The 18156-nt window shown below is 41.2% G+C and overlaps 2 pseudogenes; one reads left to right on the top strand and one right to left on the bottom strand.

Annotated features, from left to right (window-relative positions):
- Positions 1-288: 288 nt before the first annotated feature.
- Positions 289-969, top strand: LOC150015485 (peptidyl-prolyl cis-trans isomerase A pseudogene; annotated as a pseudogene).
- A 1567-nt stretch (positions 970-2536) lies between these two features.
- LOC150015484 (cAMP-dependent protein kinase type I-alpha regulatory subunit-like) lies at positions 2537-12766 on the bottom strand (annotated as a pseudogene).
- Between the last annotated feature and the right edge of the window lie 5390 nt (positions 12767-18156).

Raw genomic sequence — 18156 nt, 5'->3', positions numbered from 1 at the left:
ACCTGCTGTTATCAGGATCTGGTCATTTACTCCTTCTTTAAGAGGAATAAAGAGAGGGAATTTGACTGGTCCTATGCGTCCTGCGCAGTCAGTCTTCAAGTTTTGGCAGTCAGCAGCCTCCCAGCCATTCACGCACGGGCAGTACATGTTAAGTTGGATTTCAAGAGCACACCTCCCTCTAGAGGAGCAAAAATTATTGTAAGGATAATGAACTGAAGTCCTATAACAATTAAAATGGCACCCAGTTAGGAAAAGGTTGCCTTAAGAGCTGATTCAGGCAGACGCCGCCGCTGCCGCCCCGGATATTCCCGCATCCAGCCATGGTCAACCCCACCGTGTTCTTCGACATCGCTGCCGACGGCGAGCCCTTGGGCCGCGTCTCCTTCGAGCTGTTTGCAGACAAAGTCCCAAAGACGGCAGAAAACTTTCGTGTTCTGAGCACCGGGGAGAAAGGATTTGGTTATAAAGGTTCCTGCTTTCACAGAATTATTCCGGGATTTATGTGCCAGGGTGGGGACTTCACACGCCACAATGGCACAGGCGGCAAGTCCATCTACGGGGAGAAATTCGATGATGAGAATTTCATCCTGAAGCACACAGGTCCTGGCATCTTGTCCATGGCAAATGCTGGACCCAACACAAACGGTTCCCAGTTCTTCATCTGCACGGCCAAGACCGAGTGGCTGGATGGCAAGCATGTGGTCTTCGGCCAGGTGAAAGATGGCATGGGTGTTGTGACAGCCATGGAGCGCTATGTGTCCAGGAATGGCAAGACCAGCAAGAAGATTACCATTACTGACTGTGGACAACTCTAATACATTTGATGTGGGTTTTATTTTAACCACCAGACCATTCCTTCTGTAGCTCAGGAGAGCACCCCTTCACCCCTCTCTGCTTGGAAATGTTCTGTAATCTTCGTGCTCTCGCCGCAGTTCATTGGGTTTCATATTTTCCTTACCCCTTCCAAGTCTAGCTGGATTGCAGAGTTAAGTTTATGATTATGAAATAAAAACTAATCAAAAAAAAAAAAAAAAAAAGAGCTGATTCATGCATAAAGCAAATCTGATTTGTGTGATAACTGGCACCTTAAACCGATTTTTCATATATATTATACTAATAAAAATATAATTTTAATTTTAAAATTTTTTTTTTAATTTTGGTTTTTCAGTTACAGTTGTCCCGTTTTCCCCTAATTTCTCTCCCCCACCCATCCCACCCCCTCTCCCGCAATCATATCCCTCCCCGTTGTCCATGTCCATGAGTCTGTTATGCAGGTTTTTTGACTAAACCCTTTCCTTACTTATCCCCCTTCTCTCCCTCTCCCCTCCCCCCTATTGACTGCTATTCTGCTCTTTGTTCTATTTAGTTCCTTTGTTTGTGTTGTTCTTTAGTTTCCTGTATTAGGTGATATCATATGGTATTTTTCTTTCTTTGCCTGGCTTATTTCACTAAGCATAATTCTCTCTAGTTCCATCCATGTTGTTGCAAATGGCAGGAGTTCCTTCTTTCTTTCTGCTACATAGTATTCCATTGTGTAAATGTACCACAGTTTTTTGATCCACTCATCTACAGATGGGCACTTAGGTTGTTTCCAGCACTTAGTTATTGTAAACAGTGCTGTAATGAACATAGGGGTGCATAAGTTCTTTTGAATTGGTGTTTCAAGATTCTTCGGGTATAATCCTAGTAGTGGAGTTGCTGGTTCAAAAGGCAGTTCCATTTTTAATCTTTTGAGGTAATTCCATACTGTTCTCCATAGTGGCTGCACCAGTCTGCATTCCCACCAACAGTGCAGTAGGGTTCCCGTTTCTCCACATCCTTGCCAGCACTTGTTGCTTGTTGATTTGTTGATGATGGCCATTCTGACTGGTGTAAAATGGTATCTCATTGTGGTTTTTATTTGCATCTCCCTGATGGCTAATGATGTTGAGCATTTTTTCATGTGTCTATGGACCTTCTGTATGTCCTCTTCGGAGAAGTGTTTGTTCAGGCCCTTTGCCCATTTTTTAATTGGGTTATTTTCTTGATGTTGAGTCGTATCAGCTCTTTATATATTTTGGAAATCAGTCCCCTGTCTGTGATGTCATTGGCAAATATGTTTTCCCATATGGTTGGTTTCCTTTTCATCTTGCTGATGTTTTCTTTTGCTGAGCAGAAACTCTTTAGTTTGATGTAATCCCATTTATTTATTTTTTCCTTTATTTCTCTTGCTTTAGGAGATGTATCCGTGAAGAGATTGTTACGTGAGATATCTGATATTTTCTTGCCTATGTTTTCCTCTAGGACTTTTATGGTGTCACGGCTTACATTTTAATTTTTAATTTTTTAAGTATAAAAAGGTACCACAACACAAAATTAGATCAGAAAACCCTCATTTAATACAGATTATTTTGAAACAAATAAATTGTAATAAGGTGGCTTTATATCCCACACTAAAATGTAAATAAAACTGCTTTCCCAGATTTATGCTCCAAACCTAGTAACAACATAAAAACTGTTCAGATCTATATATATTAAAAAATCGATCATGACAAATTTAAATTACCTGGAAAAGGGCCAGAGAGGGGCTTAATAATCAGAGCCAGTTTCATGCAAATGGAAAAATGCTTTCAGTCACTTCCAATTATAACCCTATATTACATATAAATCAAAATGGAAATATAAGTGCCTACATTACAGACCTGTGAGATTTTGTTTAAAAAGATAACATAAAATTAAGATCTTGGGCATCATTGGTGCACATGGAATGATGTAACACATAAGGTTGATAAGGCTGTATATACTAAAATATAACTAAGATTCAAAACACAAGCTTACTTCAAAAAAACAAAAACGTTTGCCAGAGAAATAAATGCTAAACAGGAAAACCATCTTTTCAGCAGCATTTTTTAGACCAATTTGAAAAAACCCAGACACATTCTACTTCACCCCCAACCAACCATAAATTCTAGCTGATGTAAAAAAGGTGGGGAAGGTCAAACCAAAGTAAAAAACTTCTTCTCAAGTCTCTTGCCCCAATGAATTTCATGTGTTAAAACTCCTAACACTGTATTTTGTCCACCTGGCATTTCTCCCTTTAGAATATCACCTCCATTTTTCTGTTATGACATATGGTTCATCTTTACCCAGCAAATCCAGTCTCCTGGAATCAGTGTTTAACACACATAGCAGATCATCCTGGAGTCAACTGAAGGATGACACTAACCAAAACCTCAAAGTTAACAACCAAGAGTATAAACCGCAAATTCTTATTCTTAATTCAGCAGCTGACAATCAGTATTTTTTGAAGCAGCTGGATAAATAAAAGTCTAATCAGAATTTGTGAGCTGAGGCAGATGTAGTTAAATCACAACCCAATATTTGCAGTCTATGATTTAGTTTCAATTTTAAAAGGCAGGTATGGAGAGCCACACCGAAATATATTTCAGAATTGGAGAGGAAACAATAACAAGATATAATGAATACCAGGCAAACTGGCCTGACAAACAAAAATTCTGGTTAAAAAGAAAAAAAGGAAAGATGGAAAAGATCATATCTATCTGATAACTAGCAAAAATGGGCATTTTCCCACCCTTAATCTAGTTTAAATACGGGTAGATATCTTCCTAAGATGTTTTTATACCCATTTTTCCTAATCTCCTAGAGCTTAATGAGACATCATTTATTCTATAAAGAAATACAGGATACATGGCCACAGCCTAAAATATGTTTATGATAACTAAAAAATTGTCACTTAAAAATTTTTTTTAAAGATTTTTATTTATTTTACTTTTAGAGGGGAAGAGAGGAAGAAAGAGGGAAAGAAACATCAATGTGTGGCTGCCTCTCGCACACCCTGACCCGCGGACCTGGCCTACAACCTAGGCGTGTGCCCTGACTGGGAATCAAACAAACCAGTGACCCTTTGGTTCTCAGGCCGGTACTCAGTTCACTGAGCCACACCAGCCATGGTAATTCATTTGGTGCAGGGAACTGGCCTCACCAAAGAGCATGGTACATATTGCCCAGGCAGAATATTAGCACTGAACAAAGAGAAGCAGGAACAGCAGAGTCTGTGAACTCTATTTATTCAACTATGCATGAGCACTCAGTTAATGCTCTAAATTAAAAGCGGTGCAATAAAAGCAACTTTTAACATAGACAAGAAGCTGTGATGCCAGTGGCAACATGGCGCTGCACACAGGTAGAATAAAGCAGTCTGCAAGAGTGAAGCATGGATTGGGGAGAGGAGAAAAGGGAGACACGGGAGGCAGATTTCAGACAGACACGAAACTGTTACTGCTGGATGGATGTGTCGTTTGAGGATATCTGAGCAAGGGCCAAGACCATGTTCAAATCTAGGTTGATTCAGCTTCATGCACTTCAGCAGGCCTTGAGCAGCCACCTAGGCAGCACCAGGACAATTTATCAGTAGTGTTATTTCACCGAAATAATCAGAAGACTCCAATCTTCCCATTTCAACAAACTTCATTTTCTGAACTATGTTGTAGCATAGTAGCTGACCCTGTTGAAATAAAGAAGAACACACTGCCTGTTTCTCCCTGCCCCACAGTCTTCTGCCTGTTTTCAGTCTGGATGGGTTCCAGTGCTTCAGCTACCCTGAGATGTTCCCACTTGTCCAGAGATTCTAAAACAGACCTTTACTAAGAAACTCCTCATACACTTTCTGCTTACTCAGAGTGCTTCCCATAAGGATTCTTCTTTAACTCTCTCTTTTTTAAATTTATATTTTGTTGCTTATGCTGTTACAGTTGTCCTGATTTTTCCCCATTTGCTCCCTCCACCCAGCAACCCCCATTCCCTCAGGCAATCCCCACACCATTGTTTATGTCCATGGGTCATGGATAAAAGTTCTTTGGCTACTCCATTTCCTATATTGTACTTTACATCCCCAGGGCTATTCTGTAACTACCTATCTGTACTTCTTAATCCCCTCACCTCTTTGCCCATTCCCCTATAACCCCCTCCCATCTGACCATGATCAAAATAATCTCTGTATCCAGGATTGTGTCTCTGTTCTTGTTTGCTTAGTTTATTTTGATTAGATTCAACTGTTGACAGGTATGTACTTTTTGCCATTTTATTTTTCATAGTTTTGATCTTCTTTTTCTTAAATAAGTCCCTTTAACATTTTATATGATAATGGTTTGGTGATGATGAACTCCTTTAGTATTTTCTGTCAGGAAGCTCTTTATCTGCCCTTTGATTCTAAATGATAGCTTTGCTGGGTAGAGCAATCTTGGCTTTAGGTCCCTGCTTTTCATGACTTTGTGAATATTTTTTGCCAATCCTTTCTAGCCTGTGAAGTTTCCTTAGTGAAATCAGCTGATACTCTCATGGGAACTCGCCTGTAGGTACCTAATTTCTTTTCTCTTCTTGCTTTTAAGATTCTCTGTTAATCTTTAACTTCTGGCATTTTAATTATGAGGTGTCTTGCAGTGGGCCTCTTTGTGTCCATCTTGTTTTGGACTATCTGTGCTCCCTGGGCTTGCATATCTATTCCTCTCATCAAATTAGGGAAGTTTTCTTTCATTCTTTTTTTCAGATAGATTTCCAATGTCTTGGTCTTTGGTGTGAATGTTGGACCTCTTGAAGTTGTCCCAGAGGCTGCTTATACTTTCCTCATTTTTCTTGGCTTCTTTTTTGTTCTTGTTGTTCTGATTGGTTATTTTTATTTCCAAGTCATTGGTTTGATTCTCGGCTTCATTCACTCTACCATTGTTTCTCTGTAAATTCTTCTTTATTTCAATTAATGTATCCTTCATTACTGACTGGATCATTTTTATGCTGTTGAGCTCCACACTAAGTTCCTTGAGCATCCTTATAACTAATGTTTTGAACTCTGCATCTTATTTCCATCTCGTTTAGCTCTTTTTTTTTTAGTTTTGATCTATTCTTTTATTTGCATTCATGTTTCTTTGTCTCCTCATTTTGGCAGCCTCCCTGTGTTTGTTTGTATGTATTATGTAGAGCTGCTTTACTCTGTGTCTTGGTACTGTGGTCTAATGTAGTAGGTATCCTGTTGGGTCCAGTGGCACAGCCTTTCACCCAAGCTGTGGAGCCTTGGTTGCTATTGGCAGATCAATGGGAGGGATTTATCAAGGTCAGTCAGTTGCAGGGATTGGCTGTGACCAGTGACCACCAATCTCTGCCCCCTGTGGAGAATCAGCTGTGCAGGGGCAGGGTGGTGGTGCTCCGATGTGGTCTGTAGCTGTCCCAGGGGTTCCTAGGTGGTTCAGGCCAAAGTCAGCTCCCAACTGCATTTTGCCTGGGGCCACTCTGCCTGAGCTATAAAGCAATCTGAGATGGCTCATACTTGTGCTGGGCTTGGAGATTCCTAAGCAAAATCAAGCTGTGAATCTAGGCTAGCTGCTGCTAGTGCTGCGTCTGGGGCTCGCTGAGGCCAACTGTTGCTTGTTTGAGAGGATTTAGGAAGTTGTGAAGCATGAGGAAAGACCAGTAATTCATACAGAAAAGCAGCTTGGATGGGTCATATGCGGGGTGGAGTAGAGTCTCTGAGGTACTCCAAGACAGGTCAAACAGTATTAGCCAGGTTCATGGAGTCTCAGATATGACACCAGCTTGCTGGCTTTGTGAGGGGTGGGTGTTTAGAAAAGGGACAATGGCCTCTGCTGGCCTTGATGCCAGACACTTCAGTTTCTCTTCGTATGCCACTGGTGCCTTTCAAGCTGCTACCCTGGTGCTGTAGCTCAGAGGGAGTGAGTCTGAGTAGGTGAGTCTGTGTTTGGGTTCTTTAAGAGGAACTGCTTGGTATTCCAGCAGTTTCTTCTGCCAACTCAATCCCCACTGGTTTTTCCAGTGGAAGTTGTGGGGACTTTCTTTTTGGCACTGGAACCCAGGGTTGGAGAGCCTAGTGTGGGTCTGGAACTTCTTGGTCCCAAGATATTTCTTCTGAATTTTTATTCACCACATTGGGTGAGGGACCAGCCCATTCTGCATCTGCACACCTCCTACCAGTCTGAATAGATGTGGTTTCTTTAATTCTGTAGTGTCAGACTTCCATTCAACTTGATTTCTGACAGTTCTGAGTGATGGTTGTTCTACATTTTAGTTGTATTTTTGACATGATTGGGCAAAGGTCCAAGCTATGTCTGCCTACCCTCCCATCTTGGCCAGAAGTACAAGGAATCTTCTATAGCTTTCTCAATCAATGTGCCACAATTGTACATTTGCTTAGCTTTGACAGTAGCTGTTCTAGGTGTTCCATAAAGCAAAACAAGTTCTCTAAAACTCTCTCCTTCCCTATACTGGTTGTCCATTGTTGACATAGACATCAACCTCTTCTTGATTAATCACATAGAAATTATCCTCTTCATTACTTTGCTAACTAACAGTCTTTCCAGCAATAAAGAAAGCTGGAAACATGGCATCAAAAATATCACTTCTTTCATAATCATCAAGATGTGAAAACAGAGAGGAGATCGAAGATGGCGGAGAAGTAAGTGGAAGCTACACTAACCTCCTCCCAGGACCAATCTGGAATTACAACTTAATTGTGGATATCTCATCTGGAATAACCAACTGAACACTAGCTGGAGAGAAGTCTTATAACCACAAAGAGACAGAAAAGGCCACTTCATCACAACATGACTGGCAGGAAGTGCGGAGATGCGAAAGGGCTGACTGGGCTCCCACGGATGGCAGCTGAAGGGACTGAGAAATAGCTCAGCAGCTGGGGGTTTCCCCTGAGAAGGGCAGGGTCTGAACACCCAGCTGGGCTTCCCAGCCTACAGCAACAGAGCGGAAAGTAAAATAGCATCCAGCTGTGAAAAGCAAAAAGCCACAGGGATTTTTGAGGGCCTGAAAGAAATAGCTGGAGACAAAGAGCTCTTAAACGGATCATGTACAAAAATATTTTGGTACTCATTTCTTCTGGGCTCAAGCTGAGGGAGGACAGAGAGGACTAGAGATGCTTAGGGAGAATTTGGGGTAGTGGCTTTGAGGAGAGAACTGAGGGAGCAGCTGAATGGGTCCCAGTGCTGACTCGTTCCCCATACTGCAGGCAGACCATTCCCCTCCAAGTGACGTCAGCCTGAAGGGAAGCAAAAGGCCCACCTGCAGGAATTAATCTGCCTCACTCTTGGTGCTTAAGCCTGATGGCTGATCACAGATTGAATAGATTAACAACTAAAGAAGACAAAGACAGTAGATTTCTGGTAATCTCCAACAGGATGCCTAGGCCCAGATTGGTACACAATCTGATACCACCAGGGGCAGATCCATGAAGCATAGATCAATCTAAGAAACAGCAACAAACAAGAAGAGTCACAAAAATGGGGAGATAGAGAAACAACCCCCCCCCATTGAAAGGAAAGGGGAAATCCCCCAAAAGAGTGCTAAGTGAAATAGAGGAAAGCAAACTATCATATTCAAAACATGGATTATAGAAAAGCTCAATGAGCTCAGCGAGCTCAAAGAAAACTACAAAGAACTCCAGGGAAACTACAAGAAACTTACTGAGAATTACACCAGCATGAAAAAGGACATAGAAGCTATCAATAAGAGCAAGGAGGAAATGAAGAATGTCATTTCTGAACTGAAGAACACAGTAGGAGGAATTAAAAGCAGGCTAGAGGAAGCAGAAGATCATATCAGAGAGCTGGAGGACAACGTAGAAAAAAATTCCCAGAAGGTGCAACAAAACAAAAAAAGACTGAAAAAGAATGAAGAGGTTTTAAGAGAGCTGCAGAACAACAAGAAATGTAATAATATCCATATCATAGGAATACCAGAAGGAGAAGAAGAGGAGCAAGGGATAGAAAACCTGTTTGAAAAACTAATGACAGAAAACTTCCCTCACTTGATGAGAGAAAAAGTCACATAAGTCCAGGAAGCACAAAGGGTCCCAATGAAGATAAACCCAAACAGGCCTACTCCAAGACATATCATAATTAAAACGGCAACACTGAAAGACAAAGAGAGAATCTTAAAAGCAGCAAGAGAGAAACAGCTAATACCATACAAGGGAGCTCCGATAACGCTATCATCAGATTTCTCAACAGAAACACTACAGCTAGAAGGAAATGGCAAAAAATATTCCAAGCAATGAAAAACAAAGGCCTGCAACCAAGAATACTCTACCCAGGAAGGTTCTCATTCAAAATGGAAGGTGAAATAAAGAGTTTCCCAGACAAAAGAAGGCTAAAAGAATATATCTCCACCAAATCAGCATTGCAAGAGATGCTAAAGGGTCTGCTTTAAGAAAATGAAGAAACAGAGACAGAGAGGAACACAAGTACAAAGGGAGAAAATGACAATGAATAAGTGCCTATCAATAATAACAAAAGAACTTATGCAGTCTAGTCAAGGAACGTGTATAAATGACTCATGGACATGGACAACGGGGAAGGATATAATTGTGGGAGAAGGGATGGGCTGAGAGGGGGGATAATGGGGGAAAAATGGGACAACTGTAATTGAATAACCAAAGAATAAAATTAAAAAATAAAAAATAAATTAAAAAAAAAAAAAAAAGAACTTATGCACCCCTATGTTCATAGCAGCACTATTTACAATAGCCAAGTGCTGGAAAGCCTAAGTGCCCATCTGTAGATGAGTAGATCCAAAAACTGTGGTAGTTCTATTCAATGGAGTACTATGTAGCAGAAAGAAAGAAGGCACTCCTACCATTTGTGACAACATGGATGGAACTAGAATTATGCTTAGCAAAATAAGGCAGGAAATGAAAGACAAATACCATATGAGATCACCTAATACAGGAAACTAATGAACAACACAAACAAATGAACAAAACTGAACAAGAAGCAGACTAACAGTGACAAGGGGGGAGGAAGGAGGGAGAGAAGAGGGTAAGAAAGGGAAGGGTCTAGTCAAAGAACATGTATAAATGACCCATGGACATGGACAATAGGGTGGGGATTGACTCTGGGAGAAGGGATGGGCAGGGATGAGGGGAGCAATGGGGGAAAAGTGGGACAGCTGTAATAGAAAAACAAACAAAAAATTTTAGTGGGAAAAAAAATCAAAGCAAAATAAATAAATAAATAAATAAGCTACCATATTCCCCGCTCCCCCCACCCCCCCAAAATAAACCTTCACATCTAGGAAAGTGAACAAAAGAAAATGTAAAGTATGGAAATGCAATTTTAGTGAATATTAGGACAAAGATTTTCCTTCACATTGTATATTTTTCTACCTACCTGATCCCTCCAGAATTTGACATTCTGAAGTAATTAACTGACATAAAGTTCTTTGCATAAAACCAACAAGACCAGCTGTTTATTAATAGAGGTTTTGTTAACCAAGACTTTGACTGGAAAGTCATGCCTAAAGGAGGCATGCCTGGGCTCTGGTTGTTACCCAAAAGCCCTGAGGAACTGGGATTGACTTTCGAAGATAATAAAAGTCCACGAGAAAAAAAGGTCTGGTACCTTGGATGGTTGTGCGGTCCATGGCAATCTTTCCAGAGAAGGAACGAAGGTTCCTTTCCTGAAAGATGGCTAGAAGGGACTTTGAGACACAATGGAAAACCTGAAGGACTTGGAAAAGACAGGTGTTTACAGGCAAGGCTGAATGGCAGGTATGTGGCTCAGCTTCTGTGTCCTGAAGGGCAAACTGAAGGTCACCCTAAAGGTTCCTTGTGTAAGTTCCAGCAAAGTAGACATAAAGATCATATGTGATCATTTGCTGCTCTTGTTGTGTTTATGCAAATGAACAGGATAAATTAAAATTGGATTTAATGCAGTCCCTTTAATGACAAGGAGGGTAATCTTAAGGGAAAAAATCGCGATTCAAGGAAAACCACTATGCTCAGTGGTAGACTATAAATTAGTGCAGCTAACTTATGTCTTTAAAGTTTATTTGCATTTAAAGTTTGTTTTCATTTGAAAGTTAAACTAGATCTGTGACATCATCAAAGATGCTTAATTTACAGGCAAGAAGAATGTCAAATGCCTTGCAACTGGATGTCTTTCCAATAAGAGAGTCTTGCAGATCTAGAGACTGGTTTGTGGGTTATGTTGCATAAATTTACATGTGTGTTCTGTTTTCATAGGGCATAAGCCTATGATCTCATTACCTGAGTGATTACCTGTATGTATAGGCCTCACTTAATCCTGTCTGCATTGCTGCCTCCTGAGACTCAACGGTTTGGCTGAACTAAGTGGTTGGGTTGATGAAGTATGGGGTAGTCTGTGGGCTTTACTTTAAAACTCGTTTCTCTTTTCTATCCTAATGGCTTGGACATAAAGGTCCTAGAGGTCTGAGGGGGAAAACCTAAAATAGTCTCCTCAGCTCCAACTAAGAATAGTGGGCAAAAGGGCTTTGGACAGGTGTGACGTGTCTTGCACAACTTTCTCCAAAGAAGCCCTTTTTTTCCTAATGTGGGACATTGAAAAATTAATCCCTGCCTTTTGTCATCTAGTGGTTATGGTTTTAATGATGCCTTTTAACCCTGTTGCCAAATCTGTTGTCCCCAGAATACAACGAGGATGCCAGCCTGTTAAACCAAGCATGCCATTGCCCGGGGACAGCCAACTGACCTGGACTTTACAAAATCCTTTCCCGTGTGGGAAGGCCACTCTCCCCTCCTCACTCCCACTCTGTTAGGAATTTCCGGACCCAAGGGTAGGTACGATGACGACCACGTTCAGCTTGAAGCAGCTAGAGGAGCACGAGACCTTCGCCCACTGTCGTTTATAAGATTATAAAGGGTCTTAAGTCTGAGAGGGAGGAATTGTTACTGAACAGGGGTCCTCCCCCAAAATAAATAAATAAATTTTAAAAAATCTAAAAGAAAAAAAAAAAGTACAGTCAAAATACTGCATTTTAAAATCAATTAAAGAATTTCAACTGTTAAAAACAAAAGATGTGAAAACAGCACATTCTTTTCAATGGCTTTGGCTAAAGCAACCATTGTCCTATAATCTTTTGATATAGCCTTTCTAACATGTAATGCAGCATCTTCCTCCCTGCAGACTTCAGCACTGATAGCGCCTTGCCTCTGGCCTTTAACCACTGGTTTGGTTGGAGGAGGAGAGATTTCATCCTCCCTTGAACCTCCACTAGTGTTTGCTCTCTGCAGGTTCTGAAACTATTTTGCCTCCCCCTTCTACAGCCTCTCAAACTATTTCCTGAGGATGCCATGGGTCTTTCGGGGGAGCAGTGCACAACCGCACCACAGAAGCCTTGGCAAGACCTGACCCTTGTACTTCTGAGTGGAGAGCTTGCATTCCTGGAAGCTGTGCTCATTCTCACGGGCTGCAGTGCTGCCTTGAAGCCTGATTCTCTGTTCCTCTCCTGATACCTCAGGTCCCCTTTATTCTTCCTTCTGCCCTTCACTCCTCCAGGCAGTTTTTGAGATCTTCCTTCTCTCTTTTCCTTCCCTTTGCTCTCCTCTTCACTCACTCATATTTTTAACTTAAAAACTCTTCTTTAAAATTTTAAGATGTTTTATTGATTTTAGAGAGAGAGAGAGGAAGAAACATCAATGTGAGAGAGAAACATTGGTTGTCTCCATATGTGCCCCAACCAGGGATTGAACATGCAGACTTTTGGTGTATGGGTTGATGCTCTAATCAACTGAGCCACAGCAGCCAGGGCAATAAACAAAAGTTTTTTAAGAGATGTAATTTTAACTTGATCTGTCAGCCTTTGAAAGTTCTTTTCTAAATCACTGATCTGCTACACTTTTTAGAATCATAGAACTGTAAAGAAGAAACTGTATGACCATCTAGTTGAGTTCCCTTAATCTCACATCATGAGACATCACTCACTTCCCCTCCATGTGGCCGATATGGTTGCTATCCCTTTTCCTGCCCACTTCTCCTCCTCACTCCCTGAAGATTTAAGCATATCTCTCACTGATACTCTAAAACTAGGCCTGTTCTAACACAGATGGCCCTTCCTAAACTCTGGCCCTAGCTCCCTGATCTTCTAGTCTTCAACGCATTTGTCTGCTACCCTCCTGCAGCCACTCACACCAGGGCTGTGCCCTAGGCATTGCCAGCAAGAGCAACCCTCTGTGAGTACAATCATGCACATACCATTCTCTGGCCTGTCTCTAGTTTATGGACTCTGGCCTCCTGACCCCAACACTTTTTTGGCCCTAAGGACCTACCACTTTTTCACTGACAAATTTATGACCCCATGGCAGCTAAATGCAGAATCTATAAAGGCTAAAACTTTCACCCAAAGATGATAAAGTTAATCAGCCGTTAAACAAAACTATTGTATTAAGTAGCACTTATCTGAGACATGGAAACCCTGCAGAGATCTGGGGATAGCTGTGTTCATACATTAGGTGACACCAGTACCATTCTGAACAGAAATGAAAGAAAAAGAATTTGGTGACTAGGTGGCTACTTGTAGCTGTGTGAGGGACACCTCCTCACGACCTTGGTCTGCCAGCAATGAAGGCAGGATGCAGAGACACAGAAAATGAAGAGGAGATGGAAACTGAAGTCAAGGACTCCACAAACTCAAGTCTTGATTTTCCAGATAGTTTCTACAACACTATCAACAGGGACTAAGATCTCTGGAGGACACAGATACAAGAAAAGCATCTTTTCCTTTGGAAACCAGCTGAATGATTTGTTAACTGACATTACAATTTCCCCTGGAACATTTATAAAAGCCTTTATGTCTAATGCAACATAAACCCAAAGGATATGGAAGTTAAAAACTCCAACCTAAATGTGGGGAATGTGAAAACCTAATCCAATTCAAGAGACAGAATGTGAAGAGCTCTTGCTTTATAATCATGAATGGTTGAAAACCTGTCCACTTGATGTGGTCACAAAACACCTCAATGGGAAGCTATAGTTGGAGGAGTAGAATTTGCTCTAGCTGCTGATCCTTGCAACTCTTTCATCATCAAAAGGTAAATCCCCCAAATCAAAGTAGAGCTCTGATTGTTCATGATCTTTATTTGCTATGTGTATAGACAACTAAAAATTTAAAAATCTCTCAAGCTTTTGAAAATGAAAAGCATTTTTTAGAAATGTCATTATTCAGAGTCCATGACATTTGAGATGTCCTTACATTGCATGTATACCAACTTCTAAAAGAACTTTTTTCCAACTCACTTTCTGAGCCAAAATGTCAATGAAATCACAGCCACAAAGCAGGATAGGATTACAATCAAGAAACAGCAAGCTGCTTGCACTGAACTAAAAAACAAACAAACAAACAAACACTCATTAATAAGTGGAGATCTTCTCAAACAACACTTAGCACCCAACTGTCAAGAGTTTCAACCTCTTGAATCCACCTTTATCAAGTTATAAAGCTGAAGAAAACATGATATCAGTCCTGAACCATGAATTCACACATCAGACCTAGACCAGCAGCTGCCCAGGTCCTACCCCTTCACTCCAAGGCCATGCTCAAACGCTGGAGCTTCTGCACCAGTGAAAGTTCTGTTCCCAACCTGCTTTAGCAGAGGGAGAACAAGAACTTGAGCAGCATAGGAAATAACTGATTTTGTGCTTCCAAGAAATTATCCATGTTTCTCACAGTAAACTTTTAGAAACACCTGCATTATTTGGAGGGATTAGAAAATCAAGAAAATGTGACAGAAAACCAGATACATCTACAATTGGCAAAATTATATCCCCGCCTTTGCACCAAGAGAGCTAAACCTCACCTCTTCAAATAGAAAGTAACTGCAACAATAATTCGTGGACACTAAAACCTAACTGTCAAGCACTCAACTGCAGTCAGTCAGCAAGTAGCCTTATAAGTCTGCCTAAGAATGGGCTCCGTCTTCCACGCCTTCTGGTTAGAAAAATAGAATTAAGGGAAATAAAGTTTCAGACAAGTTTGGCAGGAATACTACCAGTGGTTACTACTCAGCCACAGACTAGGGCCCAGAATCCAAAAAGGGAAACAGCTACATCAGCAAGAGTGATGAGAAAACTGTCCCTCAAATTAGAATCCTCCTAAAGTCCCAAATCTTGACATTTTGTAAGCCACTTCCTCCCGGCAGGAATGTAAATGAGAATGAATTGTCCCAAAACCTGCGGCATTACTTTTGCCCAACTGAAATTCATTCCAAACGTAAAATTGCTTTAGATTCACCGCAAGATAGCTCCGAGGAGCTTTACCGCCTGATACAAATACACATTGTCAGGATACCAGTCAAGATGGATGGCAGAATAAACACTGTACTCACCTTCTCTCGTGACATCAAAATTACAGCTAAATTATAGGACCCTTGAGAACCACCTGAAGACTAGCTGAACAGAACTGTAACTAAGGACAAAGAAGAAGCCATGTCAAGACTGGTAGAAGGGGTGAAGACCCAAAATGGGCTGGTTCCATGCCTACGTGTGAAGGTTAAGAATCAGGACGGATATCTCAGCTGTGGAGAGGGTTATCTAGAAACAAGAATCCCCACAACAGCTGGAAGTGAAAAGCAGTGGGGATACCATCCAGTCCAGGCGAGATGGAAGGCTGCTGTACACCCTGGTGTCCTCCTAAAGGGTCTGCGCATTAATTTATTCACCAACAGTCACTCACTGAGCAGCAGCTCAAAAAGCACCAAGAACACATGGGGAGGACCTGAACTGTCCGGCTTCAGAGTGAGGGCACCAAATCTAAGTCTCCATTAATCTCGCCACACACTGGTAATTCCGAGAACCCGTCCCACCCAACTTGTGCACAGGCTGGAATCTTTCAGAGGCTATTACTCATAAGTGGTCGGCCTCCCGCCTTGAGCTGTGGACTTCCCTAAAATCTCTGAAAGGTCCACAAACCTCAAACAAGCAGTGTCAAAAAACAAGTCACTCAGGGTGAGATCTGGTGAACAGGGACAGTGGGGCACGGGGGTCGTGCCATTTTTGGTCAAAAACTGAACACTCAGTGTGGTGTGGGCAAGTGCACTCGTAAATCACCTATAAGGAAATGAGCAAATGCATTGAAAGTCTTCAAAAAAATTCACTGAGGCAGAACTCATCCTCTCACAATGCCAGCTGGTACACTGATACAGATGGGCTCCTAGAACACTCCCCTAGCTGGGCAAATCTGTACAAGGGGCCTGCCTTCCAGAAGATAATTCTGGAATATTACTTGGCCATAAAAAGAATGCAGTCTTACCATTTGCAACAACATGAATAGACCTAGAGGCTATTACGCCAAGTGAAATAAGTCAAATAGCCTGATTTCACTTACATGTGGAGTCTAAAGAACAGAATAAATGAACAAGAACAGAAACTAACTTATAGATACAGAGAACAAACTGGTGGTTGCCAGTTGGGAGGGGGTCGAGTGGCTGGGTGAAAAAGGTGAGAGGATTAAGAAGTACAAATTAGCCCTGGCTAGTGTGGCTCAGTGGGTTGAGTACTGGCCTGCAAACCAAAAGGTCACTGGTTTGATTCCCAGTCAGGGTATGTACCTTGGTTGCAGATCAGGTCCCCAGTTGGGGATGCATGAGAGGCAACCAAAGATTGATGTTTCTCTCCTCTTTCTCCCTCCCTTCCACTCCTTCTAAAAAGATTTATAAAAATCTTAAAAAAAAAAAAAAATTGGTAGTTACAAAATAATTACAGGATGTAAAGTATACTATAGGGAATGTAGTCAATAATATTGTAATCACTATGGGGCCAGGTGGGTACAAGACTTTTGAGGGAATCAATTCGTAAGTTATATAAACATCTAACTACTATGTTGGGCACCTTAAACTAATATACTGCATTCCAACTGTGACTGGGAAAAATAAATTAATGAACTTTGTCAGAGTAAGACCAAATACAAGAACTGGAATATCTTGAAGATAAAAAAAAAACCCCAAAGTATGAAGAATTAATAAATCTGTTTTGCATTCTCTTTTGTTAACTGTAGAATATTTCACTGGGGTGACTTGTTTCATTGAAATTCTAGTTCATATTTTGAACTCTTTTTAAAGTCCAGAGGGGAGGATATATGACTTAAATTTGTAAAAGCTCAGTTGAAACCCTTCCCCCTAACCCCAATAATCCATCAACTCTCGAGCAAGCAAGCACAAGCTTCAGTTTAAGAGAAACTAAGTTTATTTATAGAAATTGTTTCTGACACAAGGGCTAAAACAAGCATTTCTAATGTATATGGTAATAAAAATATTTTGATTTCTTTCAATAATTGTACCTTTTTGCAATCTCCCCTTTTCACCCAAACCTGCTCCACTCACATTCCTTCCCAACATAGTAAGTGGCAATTCCTGTAGTCTCAGTTGCTGAAGTCATAATCCCTGACATCATCATTCTTTCTTCATGCTCCCCATATATTCCCTAGCACATCTAGTTCATTCCGCTTTTGTGTTCTACCTAGAATCAAATCACTTCTGTCCACGTCCCCTGCTGCTCTCCTAGGGCAAGCTGTTGTCATCAACCTCTCTCCTGTGGGTTACTACAGTAAATACCCAACTGCTCTCCTACCCTCATTTCCTTAACCCTCCAGAGGCCAGAGTGATAGTGATCTTCCAAAACAGAAGTCAGATCCTATCATTCTTCTGCTTAAAACCCTCCAATAGCCTAACATCATCTGATTCCATCTACTATTTTCTCCCTTAGTTATGAAGCTCCAGCCAGCTTTCTGGAACATTTCAGGCCTACTTCTCCCTCAGGGCTTTTGCATTTGCTGTTTGTTCTCCCTGGAATCCTCTTCTCTCCTGATTTGCACATGATTAATTCTCAAGTACATACTCAAATATAATCTCTCAGTGTGGCTGATTTTTTTAAAAAAATGATCTTATTTACTTTTAGAGAAGGGGGAAGAGAGGGAAAAAGAGAGGAAGAGAAACATCAATGTGTGGTAGCCTCTTACGTGCCCACAGCTGGGGACCTGTCCCACAACCCAGGCATGTGCCCTGACTGGGAACTGAACCAGAGATACTTTGGTTCCCAGGCTGGTGCTCAATCCACTGAGCCACACCAGCCAGGGCCAGTGTGGTCTATTTTAAAAGGACAAATTTACTTATCCCAAGGCATTTTGTTCTCTGAAATATTCCTCTCCCACCTGCTGATAGTTTTTACTTATTTTGTTTAATGTCACCTTCCTATTAAAATGTATACTAACTGAAGGTAGCAATTTTTGTGTTTTATTTATTGCTGTATCCCCAGCACTTCAAATACTCAAATATTTGATGAATGAATGAACATGTCAAATAGTTAAACATGAAATAGGTTACCAACTGGGAGG

This window comes from Furipterus horrens, unplaced genomic scaffold (genome assembly GCF_987537825.1).
Source record: "Furipterus horrens unplaced genomic scaffold, mFurHor1.1.pri manual_scaffold_3, whole genome shotgun sequence".
Classification (NCBI taxonomy): domain Eukaryota; kingdom Metazoa; phylum Chordata; class Mammalia; order Chiroptera; family Furipteridae; genus Furipterus; species Furipterus horrens.
Note: the sequence above shows the minus strand (reverse complement) of the source record. Positions and strands in the feature narration are given on the sequence as shown.